Below are 12,310 nucleotides of genomic sequence, written 5' to 3' on the forward strand. Positions count from 1 at the left end.
TATGATTTTTTAAATGTTTATTTATTTTTGAGAGAAAGAGAGAAAGAGAGTGAGAGCAGGGGACAGGCAGAGAGAGAGGGAGACACAGAATCTGAAGCAGGCTCCAGACTCTGAGCCGACAACACAGAGCCCAACGTGGGGCTCGAACCCATGAACCACGAGATCATGACCTGAGACGAAGTTGGACGCTTAAGTGACTGAACCACCCAGGTGGCCTTCATCACTAATTTTTAACCCAGTGTCTTAACTAACTTCCTCATTGAATGTAAGTATTAAAATATTTCCAAATTTACACATAGAGATATACAAAGTTATTTTCCTAAGACTAGCATGTGACATTGCTTTTTCTCTCCTACCTTACCACTAGGTATTTTTTTTATCTTTGTCATTCTTTATATATATATATATATATATATATATATACACATATATATATATAATATTTCAAAATTGAGTTGATTTAATTACCAATAATTATAAATATTTATTTTTTTCACTTTTTCTGTTCTCTCTTGCTTATGTATTTATTTATTTATAAGTATAACATACTTCTAACATACAGTGTTGTGTTGAGATGTACAACATAATGGTAATTCTGTACATTATGCAGTGCTCACTGCATTAAGTATAGTTATACCAAACAATATTTAAAAAAAAAAATTTTTTTTCAACGTTTATTTATTTTTGGGACAGAGAGACACAGAGCATGAACGGGGGAGGGGCAGAGAGAGAGGGAGACACAGAATCGGAAACAGGCTCCAGGCTCTGAGCCATCAGCCCAGAGCCTGACGCGGGGCTCGAACTCCCGGACCGCGAGATCGTGACCTGGCTGAAGTCGGACGCTCAACCGACTATGCCACCCAGGCGCCCCCCAAACAATATTTTTAAAATATTATTGACTATATTCCCTATGCTGTACTTTTCATTTCCGTGACATATTTATTTTGTAACTTTATCTGTTTTGCTTAGCCCCCAACCCACCTCCCCTCTGGGCAGCCACCTATTTGTTTTCTGTATTTAAGAGTCTGGGATTTTTTAGTCTGTTTTTTCCTTTGTTCATTTGTTTTGTTTCTTGAATTCCACATATGAGTGAAATCATATGGTATTTGTCTTTCTCTGACTTATTTCACTTAGTATTATACCTATCCATCCATGTCATTGCAAATGACAAGATCTCATTCTTTTTCATGGCTGAGTAATACTCTATTGTATGTATCTATCACATCTTCTTTTTCTATTCATCTGTTGATGGACATTTTGCTTCTTTTGCCCATTTTTAAATTTGGTTATTTGCCAGTAAGTTAATAAGAGTTATTTACATATTCTGGATACACACTCCTTATCATGTACATCATTTACAAATGTTTTCCCATTTTATGGGTTGTCTTTTCACTATCTTGATAGTGTTCTTTGAAGCACAAATTTTTTGTAACTTGATGGAAATTTAAAAAAATAAATTTTTATGAAATTTAAAAAATAACTATTTTTTCTTTTGTCATTTGTGCTTTTGATAATGTATCTAAGAAGGCTTTGACTAACCAAAGGTCAGGAAGATTTACTCTTACATTTTCTTTTAAGAGTTTTATAGTTTTAGGGGCATCTGGGTGTCAGTTGGTTAAGGGTCCAACTCTTGATCTTGGCTTAGGTTATGATCTCACAGTTCATGAGATTCGGCCACATGTTGGGCTCCATGCTGACAGCGTGGACCCTGCTTGGGATTATCTCTCTCCCTCTCTCTCTGCCCCTCTCTAACTTGTGCTTGCACTCTCTCTTTCAAAATAAATAAATTTTTAAAAATAAAAAAAATATTTTTATAGTTTTAGTTCTTGCATTTAATCTATGATCCATTTTGTTTTAATTTTTATGTATGGTATGAGGAAGAGGTCCAAGTTCATTCATTTGCATACGAATATCCAGTTGTCTCAGCACTATTTGCTGAAAAAAACTATAGTAAATGTTCTTGACTCCCTTATAAAAAACAAATTCATCATATTTTCATGAGTTTATTTTTGGACTCTCATGTCTATTCTGTTGATTTATGTCTGTCCTGATGCTGGCACCGCACTGGTTCGATTATTGTAGATTTGTAGTAAGTTTAGAAAATGGGAGATGTGAATTCTACATTGTTCTTTTTCAAAATTGTTTTGACTTTTGAGGTACCTTGCAATTTCATATAAATTCCATATCAATTTTAGAGTCAGCTTGTCCATTTCTGCAAAAAAAAGGTAGTTGAACTGTGATAAAGATTGCTTTGAGTCTGAAAAAAGTCAGAAGCATTATTATTTTTGCAATATTATATCTTCTGATCCGTGAACATAGGTTATTTTCCATTTGCTTAGATCTTATTTAAATTCTTTCAATAATGATTTAGTTTTCATAGTAAAAATTTTATATATCTTTAGTTAAGTTTATTCCCGAGTATTTTATTCTTCTTCACACTGTTGTAAATGGATTTTTACTTAATTTCATGCTAGTGTATAGAAATACAATTGATTCTTTTGTATACTGATTTTATACCTTGTAATATTGTGAACTTATTTATTAGCTTTAATGAGATTTTCTATGTACAAGACTATGTTATATGTGAATAGAAATAGCTTTACTTCTTCCTTTTTAATATGAATGGCTCATTTTCTTATCTAATTACCCTGGTTAGAACCTCTAGAATGATGTTTGAAAGAAGTAACAGAGTAGACATCCTTGTCTTGTTCTTGATCTTGTAGGGAAAGGATTCAATCTTTCACCAGTTAAGAATAATGTTAGCCTGAGGAAGTTCCCTGTTCTTACTACTGATGTTGGTAACAATGTCCCCTCTTTCATTCATGATTTTAATAATTTGAGTCTTTCAATTAAAAAACCCATTAACTTGAGTCTCCCTCTTTCTTTGTGCCTTGTCAATTTTGTCAATCTTTTCTAAGAACCAACTTTTGGTTTCTTTGCTTTTCTCTATTTCTCTATTTTTCTATTCTCCATTTAATTAATTTCACATATTTATTATTTTCTTCCTTGTACTTGCTTCAGGTTAGTTTCCCTCTTTTCTTTAAAAATTTTTTTTACATTTATTCACCTTTGAGAGACAGAGAGAGCACAAGCAGGGGTGGGTTAGAGAGAGAGGGAGACACAGGATCCAAAGCAGACTCTGGGCTCTGAGCTGTCAGCACAGAGCCCAACTTGGGGCTTGAACCCACGAACCGTGAGATCATGACCTGAGCCAAAATCAGCCACTTAACCAGATGAGCCACCCAGGTGCCCCTTTCCTCTTTTTTCTAATATCTAAAGGTAAAAGATTAGTTTATTGACTTGACATCTTTTTTAAACCTAGGCATTTACTAATATAAATTTCCTCTAAGCAATGCTTTAAATGCATCCTATATGTTTTGGTATTTTGTGGGTTTAGTTTCATTTTTTTCAAAGAATTTCTAATAATACCTTGTGATTTCTCCTTTGACCCAAAGGTTAATTAGGAATAAATTGCTTATTTTTTGCATGCTTATGAATATTCTAGGTTTCTTCCTGCTAGTGATTTCTTTTTTTAAATTTTTTTAATGTTTATTTATTTTTGACAGAAGGAGAGAGTGCATGTGGGAGAGAGGCAGAGACAGAGGGAGACACAGAATCCGAAGCAGGCTCCAGGCTCTGAGCTGTCAGCACAGAGCCCAATGTGGGGCTTGAACCCATGAACTGTGAGATCATATCCTGAACCAAAGTCAGACGCTTAACCAACTAAGCCATCCAGGCTTCCCATCTTCCTGTTAGTGATTTCTAATTTCATTCCATTATCATAGGAAAACATACTTTGTATGACTTTAATCCTTCTTAAGTTTATTAAGATTTATTTTATGGCCCAACATACGATCTATCCTGCATAATGTTCTATACAATTTTGGGAAGAATGTATATTATACTGCTTTTGGGTAGAGTGTTGAATAGATGTCCTTTAGGTCTAGTTAGTTTATACTGTTGTTTAAGTCCTCTATTTCCTTATTGATCTTCTGCCTTGCTGTTCTGCTCATTATTGGAATTTGGGTATTAAAGTCACCAACTATTGTTGTTGAACTATTTCTCAGTTCAATTCAGTCACTTTTTGTTTCATGTATTTTGGGGCTCTGTTGTTAGGTGCATTCATGTTTATACTTGTTATGTCTTGTTATGGTGATTTGACTCTGTTATCATTATAAAATGTACTTCCTTATGTCCAGTAATAATTTTGTATCTATTTTGTCTGTTATGAGTATATCCACTCCAACTTTCTTATGGTTGCTATCTTAGTTCATGCTGCTATCACAAAATACCACAAATTTGGTACTTTATATACAATAGAAATGTATTTCTCACAATTTTGGAGGCTGAAATTCTAATATCAGGCTGCCAGCATGGTCAGGTTCTGGTGGGAGCCCTCTTTTGGCTTGCAGGCTGCTGATTTCTTAGATCTTCACATGCCAGAAAGAGGGCTAGGTAACTCTTTGGCCTTTTCTCATAAGCACACTAATCCTACTCCGGGGGCAGTGCCATCGTGATCTCATTACCTCCCAAAGTCTTCTCCTTCAAATACCATAACATTGGGATTAAGATTTCAACATATGAATTTGGCAGTATTGGAGAGGTATTGGGGATAAACAGACATTTTGTCTATTGCTGATGCTGTTTGCCTGATTGTATTTCTATTTTATTTTCAGGCTTTTTGTATATTTTAATCTAATGTATTCTCCTATAGACATCATTTGATCCTGCTTTTAAATATGGTCTGACAATCTCTGAATTTTGATTGGCTTGTTTAATGCAGTCACATTCAGTGTTATTATTGATATAATTAGATTTTTCTCTGCCTTTTTTGTTTTTGATATTTTTCATGCTTTTTTTGTTCTTCTGTACCTCCTTTATAGCCTTCTTTTTTAGGAAGTGAATACCTTCTAGTTAAATATTATAATTACTTTAATGATTTTCTTCACTGTATTTTTGAGTTATTTTCTTACTGGTTGCTGTAGTGCTTACCATGGGCATCATAGCCTGTCAGAATCTACTTAAGATTTACAGCAACTTAATTTCAGTAAGATACAGAAATATCACTCCTCTGAAACTCTATTCCCTTTTTCTCCTTTTTATGCTATTATTGTTATACATATTATATCTATATAAGTTACAAACTCCAAAATACATTGTTATAATTAGAATGTCCCAAGTAAACTCAAGTTCCTTAGAGAGAGCTTCAGAAGTCTCTGGTTTTATGGTTCCCCCACCCCAGCCCCACCAACACCCAGGTAAAACCTCCATGACAGTGTTCCAGAGTGGGGTGCAGGAACAGTGACCTGCTTCTCTCGAAGTGACACTCTGCTTTACGAGCAGGGGCACAGGGAAGGACAGTAGCATCTGGTCTTCTCAACTTGCTTCTGCTAGTATCCACCCTGTGCTCTGTGAGTGAACTGTGGTTAGGGCAGTTGAGTACAGTACTCTCAGTCGGCCATACCCGGGGTAGAGTTTTTGTCTTGTGAGTTGAGGTTATGTGGAACACAAAAGCCTTAGAATTCTCAGCTATTTAAAGTTGGAATAGAGCTTTTACAACTTAGAACTGGTCAAAGGGGAGAATGAGAAATGCTGATGACCTGTTCTAGTGAGACACTGTAGTACTCAACTCATAGCTGGAGGGAGGGAGAAGGAGCTCCAGGTTCATGTCTGCTTCCACCTTTTGTGGAGCTTTTGTCAAGCTGAATAGAGAAAGGGGAGAGGAAGGGGGTGGGTCATGGCTAAAAGGCCATAGATTCTTGTTCTTCATAACTAAGATGTAGTAAATTTTGTTGAATGGTGTTTCTTCATTTGCTCTAGGTTCTTAGGGTAATATCCAGAGACATAAATTTTGTTTTTCCTAAATGTCACCAGCTCTTTTCGTTTGCTAGGGAGACGATCCACAGAGCTCTTCAAGCTGTCATTCACAAAGCCAAGGCATGGCATTGACTTTTTGAAGAGTCCATGGTAGTTGTCCTTCATATGTACCACATTCCAAATTTGTCTGATTATTTCCTTGTATCATGTCATTTTACAATTAATTATACTTGATGTAATTACTGATACATTTCTTTTATTTTTCCTGTTTTTTCTAAGATAGCACTTTCTCTCTTTTGCTTTCTTTTGGATTTATTAAATATTGTCCCCTCCACTCCTTTAGAATTAACACCTCACTTACCTTCTTTTAAGGTTTACCCTAGGAATTAGAATACCTAAATTGTATGCTTACCTTATCAAAGTCTAAAGTAGTCAATACCTATGCCTGTTTTCTACACAATTACAATAACCTTAGAAATATTTTAACTTCAGTCATCCTCTCCTGATTTATAATGTGTTATCACTGTGATTTTCTTTTAGGTCTGTACTTTTGAACCCTGTGGCTCTCTTTATAATTGTGTTTTATAGTTACTACTTGTTTGCATTTACCCATGAATATAACACTTTTTTTCTCCATTACTTTTGGTATTTTAGACCTCCCATTTCAATTGCATTTCCTGTCATATGAAGGGAGAAGATATTAAAAGGTTTTGAATTTCATTTTGTGTAGTCCTGCTAAGGACCTACTTTCTCAGTTTTTATTTGTCTAAAAATGTCTGTATTTTCACCTTCCTCTTGAAAGGTATCTTTACTGGGTAAAAAATATAAGTTGACAGTTTTCTCTCAGCATATAAAGATGCCATTCTAGTCTTCTGGCTTCCATTGTACTTCTGAGAATTAATCTATAAATAATTGCCACTCCTTTGAAGGCAGTCTCCCTTGTCTTTCTTGATATTTTTAAAGCCTTGTCTTTGGTTTTATGTTCTGAAGTTACTAGTTTGTATCTAGTGTACAAATTTTTGATTTTTTTTCCATTGGATCTTTCAGACTTCTTGAATTACAGATATTTTTAATTATTTCTTGAAAACCCTGCCATTATCTCTAATTCTTGTCCCTGCTCCATTCCTTCTTTCACCTCTTCTTCTGTAAACCTGATTACCTATATGCTCTCCTTCCTCACTTTACTTCCATGCTTCTTCACTATCATTTCACATTTTCCCTGTTTTATCTCTATAAATACATTATATCTATACATTATAGATAATTTAGATAATTATAGATATATTTATAATGTATAGAAATACATTATATCTATAATACATTATAGATAATTTCTTAACTTTGTCATGTTTTAAACTGTCTCTCAGCTATATGCAGTCTGCTGTGAAGCCCATCCACTGAGTTTTAAATTTCATGGTTTTTAACTTCTAAAATTTATATTTTATTTCAATTCAGCTATGTTACTTTTCTTTTTTTACAATTTCTTGGTTCATTTATTATTTTCAAGTTTTAAAATATCTATAATGATTATAAAAATAGTTATATATTTTGTGTCTAATAATTCTAATACCCGAAATTGCTGAGCAGCTTCTGCTGTCAGATGTTTCTCTAGGTTTTTGCTTATGGTATTTTGTTTCCTTGTGTGCTTAGTGATTTTTGAATAGGATACCTTATTTTCCTTTCAAGAAAATTTTTGGGGGGGGCACCTTCAACTCAGGTCATGATCTCACAACTCATGATCGCACAGCTCTGGGTTCGAGCCCCATATTGGGCTCTATGCTGACAGCTCAAAGTCTGGAACCTGCTTCAGATTGTGTGTCTCCCTCTTTCTCTCTTTGCCCCTCCCCTTCTCACACTCTGTCTCTTGCTCTCTCTCTCTCTCTCACAAATAAATAAACATTAAAAATATAAAAACATTTTTTTGAATTCTTTGAAGTTTACTATGAAGGTATATTCTTCTACATAAGATTTGTATGTATTTCTGCCCAGCCTCTGGGAGATCAAAGCAATAGGAGTCTACTCTAAGCAAATTTGTAATTCGAGATTACTGGGTCACCCAGCTAAATGCTAATTTGGATTGCAGATCTGTATGTGGGCCAGTTTGTGATTATACTTTCTCAAAGATATTTTCCCCCTGTACTTCTCTGCTGAGTGCTAAGGTATCTTTCTTAAAATTCCCTAGGGATGAAATCCATCGGGTACTTATATAATACCTTTACACTGAAGAAGTTGTGAAACAAGAATCTTAAATTCTCCAGTTTTGCTAAATGCCCTCAGGGCAAAAGTAGTTTCATTGGTCAGTTTACTGTTATTTTTTTTTTCTCTAGATTTTGGCCTGATACCTCCTTTTTGTGCTTCTCTTTGATGCTTTAAGACATATTTACATTTTAAAAGCATTTTTAGTTTCTTTCTTAAGCAGGCATATCAGTCAGGATACTTAACTAGTCACATTATTGGACTATTTCTTATTTTTCTATGCCATTATTTTGTAGTTTATATAGCTTGAATCACTGTATCAGAATTACCTGGAGATGTTTATTAAAATTTTGGATTCTGGTAGCCAATTTCAAGCTTATTGAAATAGCATTTGTAAGATGGGATCCTAATACCTGAATTTTTGTGAATTTCTTTAAGTGATCTTAATACATACAGAAGTTTGCTTTCATTTCCACTTTTAATTCTCATATCTGTTTCTTTTTTTTTTTTTTTTAACCGTGGGGGCCTGAGATCTCAATTCATTGTTTTCTATACTTGTCCTAGCACCCTCTGTTGAACAATCCATTATTTTCACATTTATTGGATAAAAGTCAATTTTTATCATATAATGTGTGTGTGTTTCTGGTCTTTTTGTTATAGTTCATTGAGTTGCCTGTTCTTTGAACAACACCATACTGTTTTAATTATTGTAGCTTCGTGATGTGTTTTACTATGTGATAATAAGAAATCTTCCATATTTTTTATTATTTTCTCCCTAAAAATTTTAAAACATTACTATAGTTGCATCATTTTCTTGTTTTAACAGTGTTCAGTGACTTTGCAGAATTAGTTTTTCCAGTTTTTTAAAATATTTTCTTTTTTTGGCCTTATCTCCTACTATACTTTTCTCATATGGATTTAAGAAGTCCTTAGACTGAGGTACTTAATATTTAATCTGGCTCTTTGCCCACAAAAATTTTGTGTTTGGGGCGCCTGGGTGGCGCAGTCGGTTAAGTGTCCGACATCAGCCAGGTCACGATCTCGCGGTCTGTGAGTTTGAGCCCCGCGTCGGGCTCTGGGCTGATGGCTCAGAGCCTGGAGCCTGTTTCCGATTCTGTGTCTCCCTCTCTCTCTGCCCCTTGCCAGTTCATGCTCTGTCTCTCTCTGTCCCAAAAAATAAATAAACGTTGAAAAAAAAAAATTAAAAAAAAAAAAAAAAATTTGTGTTTTGATTTTAGTACTTAGCATGGGCATTTTTCCTCTAGATATCTTTCTGTCCATTCTTCAAAATTGAAGTTGATTTATTTACCTTCTCTACAGAGCTGTTAGTGAACACTCCACACTCAAGGGAGTCCTCTTTGTTAACTTTGATAGCAATTATTGACTATACCATTCATTTTTACTTGGTAAATCCTACTGAATCACATACTGTAAGATCTGGAAGCTTCCTAAAGAGGTTATATCATCCATCTGTCATTTTACCAAAGAGAAAATTGAGGTCTAGGATATGGGAATGATTTGTTTATAGATTCCTTTTTTTATATATTCTTTTTTTAGAGTTTCCTAATGATTCAATTGCTGAAGTAAACTCAGAATGTATTTCTTGTATTTTAGAGCTCATTCTGTTACCATTGTCTCCTATGTCATTATTCCATTGTATTTAAATTTTATTTTTATTTATTTAGGCATAGGGTATTTTGTTTTTTTTTAACTAGATTGGAAGTTTCTTAAAGACAGCACTCGTGTCTACACATTTTATGGTACAACTCATAGCCCTAAAACTGTGCTTTGTGCTTATTGGGCACCTAATTAATATTAATGGCTGTTTGTAAAAAAACATGTTGCTGCATTAACCTAATGTCAAATTGGGGCTATTTCCATGTGGGCATCACTGTTATAACTGTATGAAAAGTGGCATCTAGTGGTCGGTGTGTGTATTACAATTGGCTTTAAAAACAACAAAAAAAGCCAGAGTACCAGTGTCCTTGTAAAGTAGGTGGAATAAATAGAATATAAATTACATTTTAAAACTGAATTCAAACAAATATCAAATGTTTTAAGTAGTGACCTCTCTAAAGTATAGCTACATTTGAAGTAATAAGTGAAAAAAGGTGAAATTACTGTTTTTAAAGAAAAATTATATATAAAATTACCTTTGAATTGACATGCACACTTATTCAAAGTTATATTGTTTGTTTACAAATTATATTAGAAGCTGGAGGATATTGTTGGATACTTAGAAGTCAAAAATATTATAAGTAAAATTCATGTAGTATCTTCTCCATATTAACAAACCCTTTCTGTCTATTGTTTTGCATTATTCTCAGGAGCTTAATTTATGTTTTAAAAAGAAGGATTTCTTAATGAAAGATGAAAATGGAAAGTTGTACCATCTTTTACTTGTAACACTAGGAAACTATGCACCAATATTTATATTTAAAGTGTAGACAGGGGCGCCTGGGTGGCTCAGTCGGTTAAGCATCCGATTTCAGCTCCGGTCATGATCTCTTGGTCCATGGGTTCGAGCCCCGCATCAGGCTCTGTGCTGACAGCTCAGAGCCTGGAGCCTCCTTCGGATTCTGTGTCTCCCTCTCTCTATGCTCCTCCCCCACTCATTCTCTGTCTCTCTCCATCTCTAAAAAATGAAGAAACGTTAAAAAAATTAAAAAATAAAGTATAGACATACATTTCAAAATCAAATGTTAATTGTTTTTAAATGTATAGCCATTTTGTACACTATCCTTTATCCTCCATTAATGCTTGTAACTGATTATTGATAATATGCACAATCCAATTCAGTGAATATGACCATTGACAGTTCTCATCTTGTGAATTGGTATCTTCTAAAATTTGTAAGCTTATACTTTGGAATCTACAATTCATGTTTACACAAAAAAGTTATACATCTTAAATTAACCTCTGTTACTGACACACTGTAATGTAATTTTTCTGTATGGAATTATCCTTTCCATTAGAGAGCAGTGATGTACGGTCTTTGCATCTCTACCTACACCTAATGTGACATAGTGGCTGGCATATAACAGGTGATCAATAAGTATTTGTTGAATTAGTTTTATATGTTGGAAAGAGCTGTGTCTTATTCGTGTTTATTGCTTAACCAGTTTTCTGGCCTCTAATAATGCTCAGTTCATGTTTGATGAGTAAGTCTGTATAAGTCCATTTCACTTGTAATGTAGTTGATGTATAATACTGAAACCTAATATCAACTATGTATGATGAATAATAGCTGCATAACAGCCTTTCGATTAGAAATGTCAGGAGCATCTGTTACAGGAACAGCAACTTGCAGAGTGAGAGATTACCCCCAACATCAAACCATTGTTGTTTGCTCTTAATCAGGAAAAGGAGTTCCAGCATCTGGCTAGCTTCTAGTTGCAGCTGAGTAGATTAGGAGTTATGACTAGAAGGATGAGGTCAGTAATTTGATAAGGATTGGGGAAAGTATTCTGGTAGTGGTTGGAGTAAAGGAACACAGGGAATGTTGGGAAGGACACTTAGGTACTTTTTAAGTCACAGTTTTCCAAGGCTGAGCATTGATACACATTATTTGGTATTTACATCACATAAAAGTTTCTCTTATTTAATGAAAAGTATACCTTGGGATGAGCACTGGGTGTTGTATGGAAACCAATTTGACAATATGTTTCATATATTGAAAAAATAAATAAATAAAAATAAAAATAAAAAATAAAAGAGATCCCCAAATCAAAAAAATAAAAATAAAAACAAAAATAAATAAAAAGAAAAAGAAAAGTATACCACCTTACTGTCCATAAATGGAGAGCTATCTACATAGGTTAAACTAACTACTATTTGTTTTTCTAAGGAGTTCAGCTTTATGTCAGAGTATAAGGTAGATCTGGATGGCAGAAGTCATCTATTATCTTCTTCTCTTATGGGTTCTTATTTTATTTTTTAAGATTTTTATTGTTTTTAACTAATCTCTGCACCCATCATGGAGCTCAAACTCAAACCTCGAAATCAAGGCTCCACTGACTGCTCCACTGACTGAGCTAGCCAAGTGCCTCTCTTATGGGTCCTTATTTTGGAGGAGGATATTTTTCTGGCTTCAAGACCTCAATTCTTAATATGAATAAAGGAATTTATTAGTAGTGGCTTTTTAGAGGATCTAGGCTGTGGGAACAACATTTGTGGTAAAACTTGTTGGAGTCATTATAGACTGAACTACTAGCAATGAGAGAATGGGAGCGAAGAAAAAAAGTTGGTAAAAGATAGCATTACATATTTTATGCTCCATGATTGCTCACGAGTGCAG

General features: G+C 34.3%; 1 protein-coding gene across 3 annotated transcripts in view; it reads left to right on the forward strand.

The window, feature by feature from the left end:
• COL4A5 (collagen type IV alpha 5 chain) overlaps positions 1-12,310 on the forward strand; it is a 239,082-nt gene that overhangs the window by 79,020 nt on the left and 147,752 nt on the right. The window lies entirely within an intron of this gene.

The sequence above is a fragment of the Prionailurus viverrinus genome, chromosome X, assembly GCF_022837055.1.
Source record: "Prionailurus viverrinus isolate Anna chromosome X, UM_Priviv_1.0, whole genome shotgun sequence".
Lineage (NCBI taxonomy): Eukaryota > Metazoa > Chordata > Mammalia > Carnivora > Felidae > Prionailurus > Prionailurus viverrinus.